The sequence below is a fragment of the Microtus ochrogaster genome, unplaced genomic scaffold, assembly GCF_000317375.1.
Source record: "Microtus ochrogaster isolate Prairie Vole_2 unplaced genomic scaffold, MicOch1.0 UNK79, whole genome shotgun sequence".
In the NCBI taxonomy this organism is placed as follows: domain Eukaryota; kingdom Metazoa; phylum Chordata; class Mammalia; order Rodentia; family Cricetidae; genus Microtus; species Microtus ochrogaster.
The window spans coordinates 1,351,860-1,363,949 of record NW_004949177.1 but is presented as its reverse complement, the minus strand read 5'-3'; positions in this window follow the sequence as shown (position 1 = coordinate 1,363,949).

Genomic DNA, 12,090 nt, shown 5'->3' with positions numbered 1-12,090 from the left:
AAAAATATATTAAAATGCATTTTGAATCAATTTGAAATAGTTTGATTCAGCTCAAGCCTATATTGGTAGACAACATGAGATGTGAAGACCAGGCTAAGTTTTTAACCTATGTGATTTAGATAGTTGGATTAAGCGTAAGGGCCTCTCTTAAGCTAATTCAATTGGCCAGGCTAATACATTGGTACCTTAGAGAGGGACTGCTCCAGAAGGAAGAAAACCAAAGTGATGTATTTTCCTTGAGTTCATGGAAATGAACCCATTCTGTATGAAATGTGCATTACTGAGCTGCCAACATCTTACTAACTAGGCTCCCGAAAGTGATAGCATACTAGTGAAGTCTGCATAGGCAAATGTATATGAATGTGCCCACCTCACCATAATGATAGAATTTATGTTGTAAATAAGCAATTCTTATTTAGTACTTTCTGATTTGATGTTACATGTGCTGTGTTCACTGTGCAGCAGTCACAGAAGTATATACCAGGCAAAGTATTTTGGTAAATTCCCTGCATAGATAAGCAAGGAAGCTTGTAATTTCTTCTGTGCAGGTGCACATAGGCAACTATGGTGGGACTTAGTGGTTCCAGGTTGGGCTGTGTGAAAAGTTGGGACCCTGGCAAAGGGAATTTTGTAATTGGAGTCAAGCATGGTCTGGTAAAATTTAAAATCTTAATGCAGAGCCATAAAGACGTAAAGAACACTTGGAATTTGAGTTGCTATTTGATGGGGCAGCAACAGAAGACTGTCTGACGCCCATAGGAATTTGATCAATTGAGAAATATGCCCTCAGCGTTCTACACCAGGGAGCGTTGCCAGATTAGCCCAATTCCTGCACATTCTTCCAACTGACTGTTTCCAAATTAGCACAAGTGTGTGATTTTTAATATCCTCCTCAGCATGAACTTCCTGCTTTATAATCTTAATGTCTTCCATATGAAAGAGATCTTGATCTTTCCATTTTTCACTGTGGACTAACTGGGGGTGAAGAAATTTCCAGAAATCTTCATGGTCTGTCATCTTTTTGACTTGTCATTCTGTTCTGAGAGACCATAAACTCCTCTTGGGATGCTAACTACCCTTCCTTGATGCTTATCTTCTTTGCTTAGGAGCATATTGACTGCTCTCATTTGTCCATTTGCATTGGCCTAGGAATGAGCATAAAGGACTAGAGCTTTATGTAGTGGTTTGGGCTGAGTTGTCCCTTTGAGAATTTACAGTACAGGAGAAAGCAAAGCAGTTCTGAGATTTAAGTGCCTCTAAATAAAATTTGGGATGGTACAGGTCTTCAGATCGTATGTATATATATATATATATATATATATATATGTCTTTAAATGGAACCTAACGGCAGGCTAATCTTGGAACCTTTCTGGAGAGGACTTTTATTTTTTGAAAGGTGGGGCAACAGAGTAGCTTTGGGACAGGATGAGATAATTAGGCAATAGAAAAGGTAGACTGGTCACTTTCAGAGAATCACTTCCAGCAAAACCTTGTGAAAATTTAAAAGGACACAAGGAGCAGAAAAACATCTTATTTAGGGGCAAAGGAGAGGTAAATAATAGGCATTGCAAGAAAAGGAAACAGTATGGGAAATGTATACTAGATAAAAGCAGAAGACAGTGAGAGATGGCTAGAACGGATAGGTGTACGCCTGCCTGCTAGAGAGGTAAGGAGGCTGGCAAGAGCTACAATAGAGGTGGAGCATGGAGTTTCTTGGGTTAAACATTTTGGTTAGAATTTTATGAGAAATGTTTCATGGAACACTGGAACATTTCATTCTAAGATGTGTGTGCCAGTGTGTATAGCCTTCCCCTCTATCACAGTGGGTGGACAGTCTGTACTTCCATGTCGGGCCAACCCTCCTTTTCTTTTCCATTTGATCCTCTCCCCAGTCATCCTCTTGACCTACTTTAGCAACAGTAACTACCTGATGTTCTAGATATATGAGTTTATATTGTGCACTGCCTATCTTCTTCACTGCTGTGAGCTCTCTAAGCAAGAAGACATTTTGTCCTTTTGTCTCAATGATGTATTCTCAAAACCTAAACTACTTCTAGCACAAGAGAGCATTCCAGAGTGGTTGATGGATTAATGATGTTAATAGTTTTTCAACAACAGTCACAGTCAAATATCCATGGGAATCTGAGAACTGAAAGTATTTTCATAGCTTTCCTCCAGGAAATTTTTTGGAGTCTTTTTAAATGCTAACATGCCAGGGAGAAGAGAGGCAAATTTATTTGTCCAGTGTGAATATAGGAGACAGTGGAAGGAGGGGGATGGCTTATTGATCTATTTTAAAGGTAAAATTGGCAAGACTTCTAATGGATAGTATATAAATGATTTTGGCTAGTAAAAAAGCAAACTAAACAGTGTGTGTACACAAGTGCCTATGTGCACGTGCGAGTGTATGTGCGTGCGCACGTGTATGTGTATTTTGAGAAACCATGTTAATTGATTGCTGGCCCACTCACTGAAGCTTTCCAGAGGCTGGCAATTACAAGGAGAAGCAAGAGCTATCTGGACATCAGGGCAGCGATGGTGTCATGCAGGACTTGTCAAATCACAGGAGGATTTTCTAATGTGATAGCAAGCTTTTGAAAGATTTTAAATGGGCAATAGCATAATAAGATTTAAATCTTTAACAGATAGCTGGTGTGTAGACAGAATGTATTGAATTTTGCAAGAATGTGAACAGGAAAAAAAAAACCACCAGGAGACTATTTTTACAATTCCAAGGCAAGTGCTCCTGATTTTAACAGCTTGCCAGTCAAATGCCAGTCAGACCGTCTGAACTATGTTTACATCTGACCAACTCAACTGTCACACAGTCCTCATTTTTCACATTGTTTCCTACATAAGATCCTGATCATAGCTGGGCAGTGGTGGCACACGCCTTTAATCCCGGCACTCGGGAGGCAGAGGAAGGTGAGTTCGAGGTCAGTCTGGTCTACAAGAGCTAGTTCCAAGATAGGCTCTGAAGCTACAGAGAAACCTTGTTTTGAAAAACAAAACAAAACAAAGCAAAAACAAAACTCAGAAGATCCTGATTGTAATAGATTCCTCTTTAAATATTTGTGTGGAATGAGAGAATGTAGACACCCAGATCTTGTCCCTAGTACCACTCTTAGCACAGAGCCTCAGGCGCGTTGCCATGGATACCTCCTCAAGACAGGGAGTCTGCAGGGTTAGCTGAACCCACCACTTCATCTTCGTTCATCTCTACTGCAGCCTCATCAGTCAAGGTCTAATTTCATTTTGCTATATATAGTTTTGCAAACCAGAGCCTGAAATCCCAAAACACTCCACCGGAAGAGAATATGATGCTATGATATAGGCAAAAAAAAAAAAAGAAAGAAAAAGAAAAGAAGAAAATAAAAAGCAAACAAACAAGAAACACTGGATAAGGTGTGCCTGGGTCATTAGAGATTGTGAAAATAGATTCAGGAGATCTGTCAAAAAGTGCGAGGGGAAAATAGTTCCTTTGTATTACTGACTAAAAAGTAGGAATAAGACTGGCTAACTACCCACATGTCCTGGAGTTGCACTCTATGAGAGCTGAGGAAGCAGCATTTCAGGAACACCCAGCCTTTTACCCAGAAACAAAGAAACTGAAGTACAAAGAGAGACACTAAGGTGCTCTGGCCAGCTGACACATAGGCTCTAAGGCAGTGAATAATGCCAACAGGATGAGGCAGGCAGAAATAAAGTGAGAAGATTGGCCCTCCACATTTGTAGACTTGCCTTTAATAGCTCTGCCCTCAACTCCCTCAAGGCTCAATTGCCTGAAACATGGTATTGAGCTCCTCACTTAGGTTCGTCCCAAAAGCCCAAGGTTCCCTCTCATCCCTGACAGACACCCTCCTCCCCTATGGGCAAGGATGACATTTCAAGCACAAAAATTTCAGACCAGCTCCTGTGCACTCAGTCCCTCACTGTACAAAAAAGCATGGGAGAACTGATTCCAGAAACTGGAATTCAATAAAGTAAAACAAACAAACAAACAAACAAACAAACAAACAAAAACCAAAAGAAATCTCTGCTCCAAAAGTTTACACCTGAGCAAAAATAAAATTGTATCTAAACAGCAAACCTGCTAGACTGGACTGCAAGTTTAATAAGCTATTAAACGGCACCATCTGAATCCTGCAATCAAAGCAAAAACACTGTAAAATAAATCAAGAGAGATAAGAAAAGATTTCACATTGTTTAAAGTTTCTGCTATTTCTGACGTCCCCAAATGTTACCATTAACCTGGGAGTTAATCAGACTTTTTCATTTACCTGTTGTTCAGAGCCATAATGAGCACTTTAACAGGGTAAATAAAAAGATCTAAAGCAGCAATAAAGTCTAATGTCATAAGTGGCAATCATCTACCTTGTGAGGCTCCTGCATTACAAAGCATCGCCCAGCTGGAAACAAATGATTCCACAGAACACTGTAAATAACCTCCAAGCCCACTCCTAATTAAAGCGAAGCCCCATTTTCTCATGGGCATTGAATATATGAACCAATTAAGGAAATATCATTTATTTTCTGAAAGGGGCATGCCTCCGTTCTCTTTCTCTCTCCCTCTTCCCTCTCTTCTTGTCTCCACTCTGTCTCTGCTCTGTTCTGTCTCCCTTCTAAACTATTTCCACCAAAGAGCTGGACCCCAATGTTCCTGAGCTACAATAATGAGACATCCCTGCTTTAAGCAAATTTTGCACCTGTAACCTGCAGAAATATAGCCATAGCATTTGAAAAATTACCTCCACACTGCACAGTGCCATGAAAATTTATCTTTGAGATGATTTTATTGCATGGTTACCCTAGGCAATTAAATCAATAAATCTTAACTGTCAGGAAGGTTGGCCCCATGCCAGAAATAAATGAAATGCACAAAATCAGTAAATAAAAGGTTCCTGACAACTCATTCCAGAAATTATTTAGCAGTTGCAGTTGTGGGGGGTTTGGTTTCACTCCTCGGCCTTTATTGACATGCTCTCTGAGAAATGATTATGCTAACAAACACAATGACTCTGCTGCAAAGAAGTCAGAGTTTGCCAAGCCATAAATTACAAAGCAGGAAGGAAATACAGCCACATGGCCAGAAGTGGTGAGCTTGGAGCAGTTTGGGTTGGGGACAGGTTAGGGAATCGCTTCCTGGTGCCTTTGGGAGGGAACCAGTCACAGCTCCTTTGGTCTGCTTCTTCAAGGCTTCGGCCTTAGCCCTGATAGGACTCAGCCTCTGCTCAGGGAGTCCCACTGATTTGTGTCATATTATGTGATTTATAGGACTTCCTGGGCATTTGTTCAGTGCTGTAGCCTTCGGAAGTGTTCAGTCATAGGAAGCGAGTTATTAGCCCGTTATTATCCCCATTATGCAAATGAAAAACAATGAGACCCAGAATGTTTGAGTGTTAAGATGGCAGGCAAGTTGAGCCAAGACTCATTAAGGCCTTGCCTCACAGTACCGTACTGCTTTAGTGTGCAACCCTTGGGCTCAGGAACCAAAGAATGTAACGCAGTGTTTGGACTCATTTGTCCTTGCTGCAGTCCTCATTGCCTTTGTCTTTTGAGTTCTCTCCCCCTCCTCTTCTCAGCTTACCTTCCTTTAGTGAATGTCCTCTAATAGTGTTGTTTCAGAGCTGGCAATGGCTAAATGGCACTGACATGTTTCCTGTGACGGCCATAGGCCGATTGAGAGTTACTTGATAGTCTCAGCAGAGACCATAAACTTTCTTCAAATATTGGGTTTTTTCTTTTCTTATATCCTTTGGGCTCCCTAAGTTTCCTAAGTTCAGTCCATTACTACTCCCTCTGTGAAGCCTTTCTCATCTAGCCATACCCTCACCCCCGTGTTTATGGTTTTACCTTCATTGTGTGACTCTCCTGCAGAATGGCTTCTTATCCTATGTATCACAGGCAACATGAGTGCAGGGAACTTTCATCCTGTTCACATAATGACCAATTACCAAATGATAAGTGGGGCGAGGTGCGTTAATTTGCTGGAGCTGTCACATGGAAGCAGACCTTAAACAAAAGAAATCTTCGTTTCACGGGGTGGAGGCTACAAGTCCAAGACAGTGGCAGGAGGCCTGGTTCATTTTGAGGGAAAGGGAAAGGCACTTAGAATCTTTCTTTCTTTCATTCTTTCTTTCTTTCTTTCTTTCTTTCTTTCTTTTCTTTCTTTCTTCTTTCTTTTTTACTGTAGAGGTAGAGAGAGTAGTAGATCCATTCCTAGTTTTTTCCTACAACTCTGAACAATAGAATATAATCAACCCAGGTGAGCTGCATGGCTCTATCATCAATGGCTACCTGGAGGAGGATGGTTAGTTAGAGTAACCCAAAGATGTGGAATAACTTGGGCCACAGTCCCTTGCTACCAGAGTGAGATGCTTCAGTGCAGCCAGGGTTGAGGCTAGATACAAAGCCTCAGGTTTGGACATCTCCAGGTCAAGGCTTGCTTTCCTTTCCATGTTTAGTCACTTAAGCATTTCTCCTACTGTTTCAACTATTCTTTATTATCTCCCCCTAGGGGTAAGGGAGAAAGAGACTTTAATAAAGTCTGGATGAGAGTACCCTCTGGGTGAATATAATTGGAAGGACTAATATAGGGCAAGGGAGGGGAAAAGTCTTCCAGAAGTGTGAAAGATGTCTGTGGAACATAGATTTCCCATGATCAAGAGAAGGATGGAGTTCAATGAAACTGTTTAGGAGCCCATCTCAGTAGGTAGAGGGGGCAGGAGTTGGAAATAAAGGCACAAAGGAATGCTGTAGAGATTATGATACTTTCTGGGGAGCAGGTCCCATATCTTCTAGGAGGTCTTAAGAAGAAGCAACTAGGAAAGAAAGTAGCCCTTGGCAAGTCCCTAGGCAGGAAACCCTAAATTATATTGGAAGCAGCTATAGCTGTAACAGTAAGGAAAGAGATACCCATTTGAAACTTAGCCACGAGAACACTGGGGCCTCCCTGGGATCCAGAAGATGCTGGAAACCTATCAGCATGGCTAGTCTGTAATCCATGGAGGGCAGGAGAGGCAAACTAATCCAAAGATGTTCCTTCTGCTTCCTCATTAGTTCTGCTCTTCAAGCTTCAGCTAATGTACAACTTTGTTTTGCTGTTTTTTTTTTTCCTTCATAATTCTTGCTGGCAAGTTCCCAGGGCAAATAATTCCCTATCAGTACATCATAAGCACTAAGGTGATTATTTTCAAATTAATGGTTTGAGGCAAAATACAAGCATTGTTATAGAACTGGAGGCTGATAGATGGCAAAGGCGAAGTATCTAATAACTAAGTGCAGACTTTGCAAAGACAGCCATAAAATTTCAAAATAATAGTAATTTGCATTTCTATAGCACCTTTTGTCTTATTAATGAGCTTAGCAAAATTAATTCACTAATTTACTGTAGTCCCATAGACAGCAAAGAAGTAAAGATTGCTTGAATAATTTCATGATTTGGAGAAACTGAGGCAGGAAAAACGATTATGTTGGCAGGTTACTGTGCATGAGGCTTTAGGTCCACTGCTCCTGTTAGCACAGGTAACGGGTGAATCTTCTATGTAAGAGTAAAGTCTTCTTAGCCCTACTTATGTGGCAAGGCTTAAGCAGAACTTTGATACATTCCTCAAGATTTTTGTCCTGCAGTATATTCACTTAGCTAATACTTCTCCAATGTGACCAGGCCCTATGAATATAAAGAATATTGTGTGTACAGTGGGGGCAAAGGGCATTAATTAATATTACATGGCAAAGAGGAAGAGATGTCATAGAAGAAATTACGGCTGCCAGTGTTTGCTTTGAGTTCACCAAAATGGAGATTATTCTAGCTGGATGGGTTCACCATAATTAGGTGAGTACTTGAAAGGACTATCTAAAAGCCAGATTCCCTTTCTTACTAGCATTGAAGGAGCCAGGTGATAGGAGTCGCACAGCTGCAAGGAAATGAACTCAATAATTTGGGTTCATTTGTAAGCAGAATCAGAGCTACTCAGGAGCACATAGCTCTGGCCAGTATATGACTGTGGCTTTGGGAGGACCCTCAGCTATTGCACAGCTAACTGATGCTAAGACTCTTGACTCATAAAATCTGTGAGGAAATAGATGTGTGTACTGCTTTAAAACACTGAGTTTGTGACACTTCATTACTAATATGAGGCATCATACACATGCCTCACGAATTCTGTGTTTTGTGTTCCGAGCTGCCCCCAACTAAATGGTATAATCTAAGAAAACACTGGCTTATCTTAACTCAAATGGAAGAGCAATTTTACTTGACAGTTGGTCTGATAAATATTATCATTATTTAGTGGATGAAAATTGTTGTTGGTAACAGCTTTGATGAAGATTTTAAGTGATATTCAAAGATGCAAAACATCTCATGACATTTTGTTTTTAGTTATGTGTGTGTGTGTGTGTGTGAGTGTGTGTGCGTGTGTATGCACACATTCATATGAATACCCACAGAGACCAAAATCTAGTGTCAGATACCTTAAAGCTACAAGTACAGGCAGATGTAAGTTTTTCAATGTAGGTGCTAGGAACTAAAGTCTAGTCTTCTGAAAGAGCATTAAATGCTCTTACTCACAGAGCCACCTCTCCAATCATATCTATTGACATGAGTGACCTTTAATCACTTGCAAAAAAGAAGACAATGGTGTAGATATTCAGCTATATGCAAGGATTCTACCCATTAATGAAAGCCAGAGACTGGTGTGAGTGAGTGTAAGAAGTACAGTCCCAGCTGAGTAGTAGGAGGGCCAGTTTGTTTATTCCCGCCACCTGGCTAGCTTACACCTGAAATAACCACACAAAAACTCTATTAATTAAATTACTGCTTGGTCCATTAGCTCTAACTTCTTATTGGCTAACTCTTAAATCTTAATTTAACCCATTTTTAGTAATCTGTGTATCGCCACGTGGCAGTGGGTTACCGGCAAAGATTCAGCATGTCTGATTCTGGCAGCACCATGGTTTCTCTCCTCCTCTTTCCTTCTCCCAGCATTCAGTCCAGTTTTCCCTGCCTACCTAAGTTCTGCCCTATCAACAGGCTAAGGCAGTTTCTTTATTCATTAACCAATAAAAGCAACACATAGATAGAAGGACGTCCCACACCACAGCTGGAGAAACGTTGATGAGAAAACTGATTCTTTATCTCATTTGGAGATTAGAGCAACATAGAGGGGTGGTCATACTTATTAAGTGGGGTTAAGTGCTTGATGGTAGCCAGGCATGGTGGTTTATACCTTTAATCCAGTACTTAGAAGACAGAGATTGGTGGATCTCTGTGAGTTCCAGGCCACCCTGGCCTTCATAGCAGTTCCAGTATAGCCAGATACACAGTAGAGAGGCCCCTGTCTCAAAACAAACAGGAGTTTGATGTTAGGGGAATTATATCAAAGTCATCTATGACTAGCAGATATCATCCCTGGTTTCATAGGATACCTAAAGCAGGCAGGCTCTAAGTGACTGAAACTGCTTCTCAGGGTTTGATTTATAAAAATTTTCAGTTTGAGGAAAGGAGGCTTTTAAGTTAAATTGTGTGTTGTAAAGAACTGTATGATATCTTGAGATCTTGTGCATTCTGTCAGTACTGTTGTATATTCATAAGTGCCCTGCTGTTTCTGGAAAATATTATTTCCTTGTAGGCAACCAACTCTTCTGTCTCTTACAGTTTGTCCACCTTCTCTTCTGCAATGACTCTGAGCCTTGGAAGAAGGAGGCATGATGTAAATATCCCATTTAGGGCTGAATATTCTGCAGTCCAGGCAAAATCTCAGCATGGTGATGGGAGATGTTGCCCAAGTCCCATGCCCAGTTAAGGAGATATTGGCAATTGATAACTTCTGGGAGAGGCTCAGTTTGATTAAAGAGTTTGGCTCCTGGTATGTCTGATAATCACACTCTAGTGGGAGGCCATGAATCTATGAGTATATGAGCGGCACCAATTGGACATTATGAATTTAAGAAAAAAAAAGAGGACATGAAGTTGGGTTGGTTGTAATGAGGTAGTAATGGTAATAGTTGGGGGAAGGAGGTGAATATAATTAAAATACAGTGTATGAAATTCTGAAAGAACTAATAGAAATGTGAAGGAAAAGAATAACCTAAGAGTCGATATATTTAGCACTATGGGAGTCCCTGGAAGTTTTGCCTCTATACTTAATCTGTCATGTTCTTTCCTACAAGTGCTGTCATTCAATAAAGATGAATGGAAGCTTTTTGTAAATGAACCCATATGACAGATGCTACCTTACAACTCCTTGAGTCATTGGTGTGTCCTTAGAGTTGGGACTCTGTTTCAGATCACCACCACTATCCCTTACTCATCATCCAGGTATGCTAATTGAGAATGCCTCTAGAGACACACCCCTCCTTTAGTACTCCACCTTGCATCCAGGGCCTGCTGCAGGAACAATTTTATTGGGAAAATAAGAATATCATCAGGAGACTATGGCTGAGGTAATTATAAAATTCATGAAGAGTTATAAAAATGTGAAAGGAAGTCTCTTTTCTTGAGAAGAATGCTCTATGTTGCTGTCCCATGGGATATTTTCTCTAGAGGGCTAGGAGCACAATGTCCCCTGTGCCTTGGAAAGGTATGTGGGGTGCATAAGTAATAGGGCTTTTTCCCTAATAAGGTCTGAGAAACAGTTCTTCATCTTGACTTCATGTAAGTATAAGCAAGAGAACTTGAAAAGTTATTACTACCAACATGGCCCAGATACCTGTGGCTAGAAAAATCGTGGACTCTATGGGAGAAATACTACTATTGCTCTGCTAAGTGGACATAGCATTAAAAATAACTTCTAATAACTTATAGCTAGCCCCATAGATTAGCGCATCTTTCAACAGGCACCAGAGAAGGTTCTTCTTGATTATTAATACATACAAAAGTGTATGTATTAATTATCAAATATGTATTATGTATTAATTATCATGTATTTATACATAATTGATAATTAATACATACATTTGCAATTGATCACCATGCAGAAAATAAGAGACTTTGAAGCGTTCCAGCTTAAATGGGATATCTATATCACACTCCTCCCCTCAAGGCTCAGGGATCTTTGTGGAAGAGGAGGCAGAATATTTTAAAAGTCAGCAGTGATAGATGACCTCAAGAAAAGAATGTTTCTAAACACATCAGGGCAGATGCACACAGCAGCAGTTGTAATAACATGCATAATACTTGCACAAGCTCAAACGGTACAAAATCCCAGCATAGAGTAGGGAAAGAAGGCATGAAGTCCTTAACCTTAGGTCAGGAGCTATTGACATCTGATTGCTATTGGGAATGGCAAAGTCAGTTTTCTTAAAGGTGCAGACACTGGTAAGTCAGCTATGCCCCAGGGCAGGCCCCATGCCCAGGCATAGTTGGCCAGTACAAATTGAATTTTGTGCTTGATGGGTTTTAATGGAAAGGGAGGAAAAGAGAGAGCAAGAGAGAATTTGGGTGGGCAGTGGGAGATGATCTTCCAGGAGCTGAGGGGAGGATGAATATGATAAAAATATATTGAATGAAAATCTCATTCAATTAAAAGGAAACTATTCTGGAACTGAGAAATGATAGTTCATATACAATTTAGAAACTGTGCTAAAAGTCACTCAATTGCATATTTTAAAATGATACAGTTCATGATATATGAATGATACTTTTGTGAAACTTCTATTGAAAATAAAAAGTACTGATATCAGCGACCTCTGACCCAAAACTCTGGAATAAGAATCTCTTGAGCAAGACTTACACCTGCATTTTTAAAATGCCTCCAGGTTATTTTCTCAGGAGGAAGAGGCACAGGGCTATTTCCCTTCTAAAGAAAAGAGAGGACATGTTTCCCTGTTATTGGATAACTGCAATATATATGAAACTTCTGTAGTATTAGGTTTCCATGTCTTTTAGAAAAATTTTTATCTAACTTTTTAGACACTATTTTGATTATGTTTTTCCTCCCTTGATTCTCGCAGATCACATTTCCCACCTTCCTACTCACCAAAATTTTCTCTTGGTAAAATCTTCTCTTCTCTTCTCTTCTCTTCTCTTCTCTTCTCTTCTCTTCTCTTCTCTTCTCTTCTCTTCTCTTCTCTTCTCTTCTCTTCTCTCCT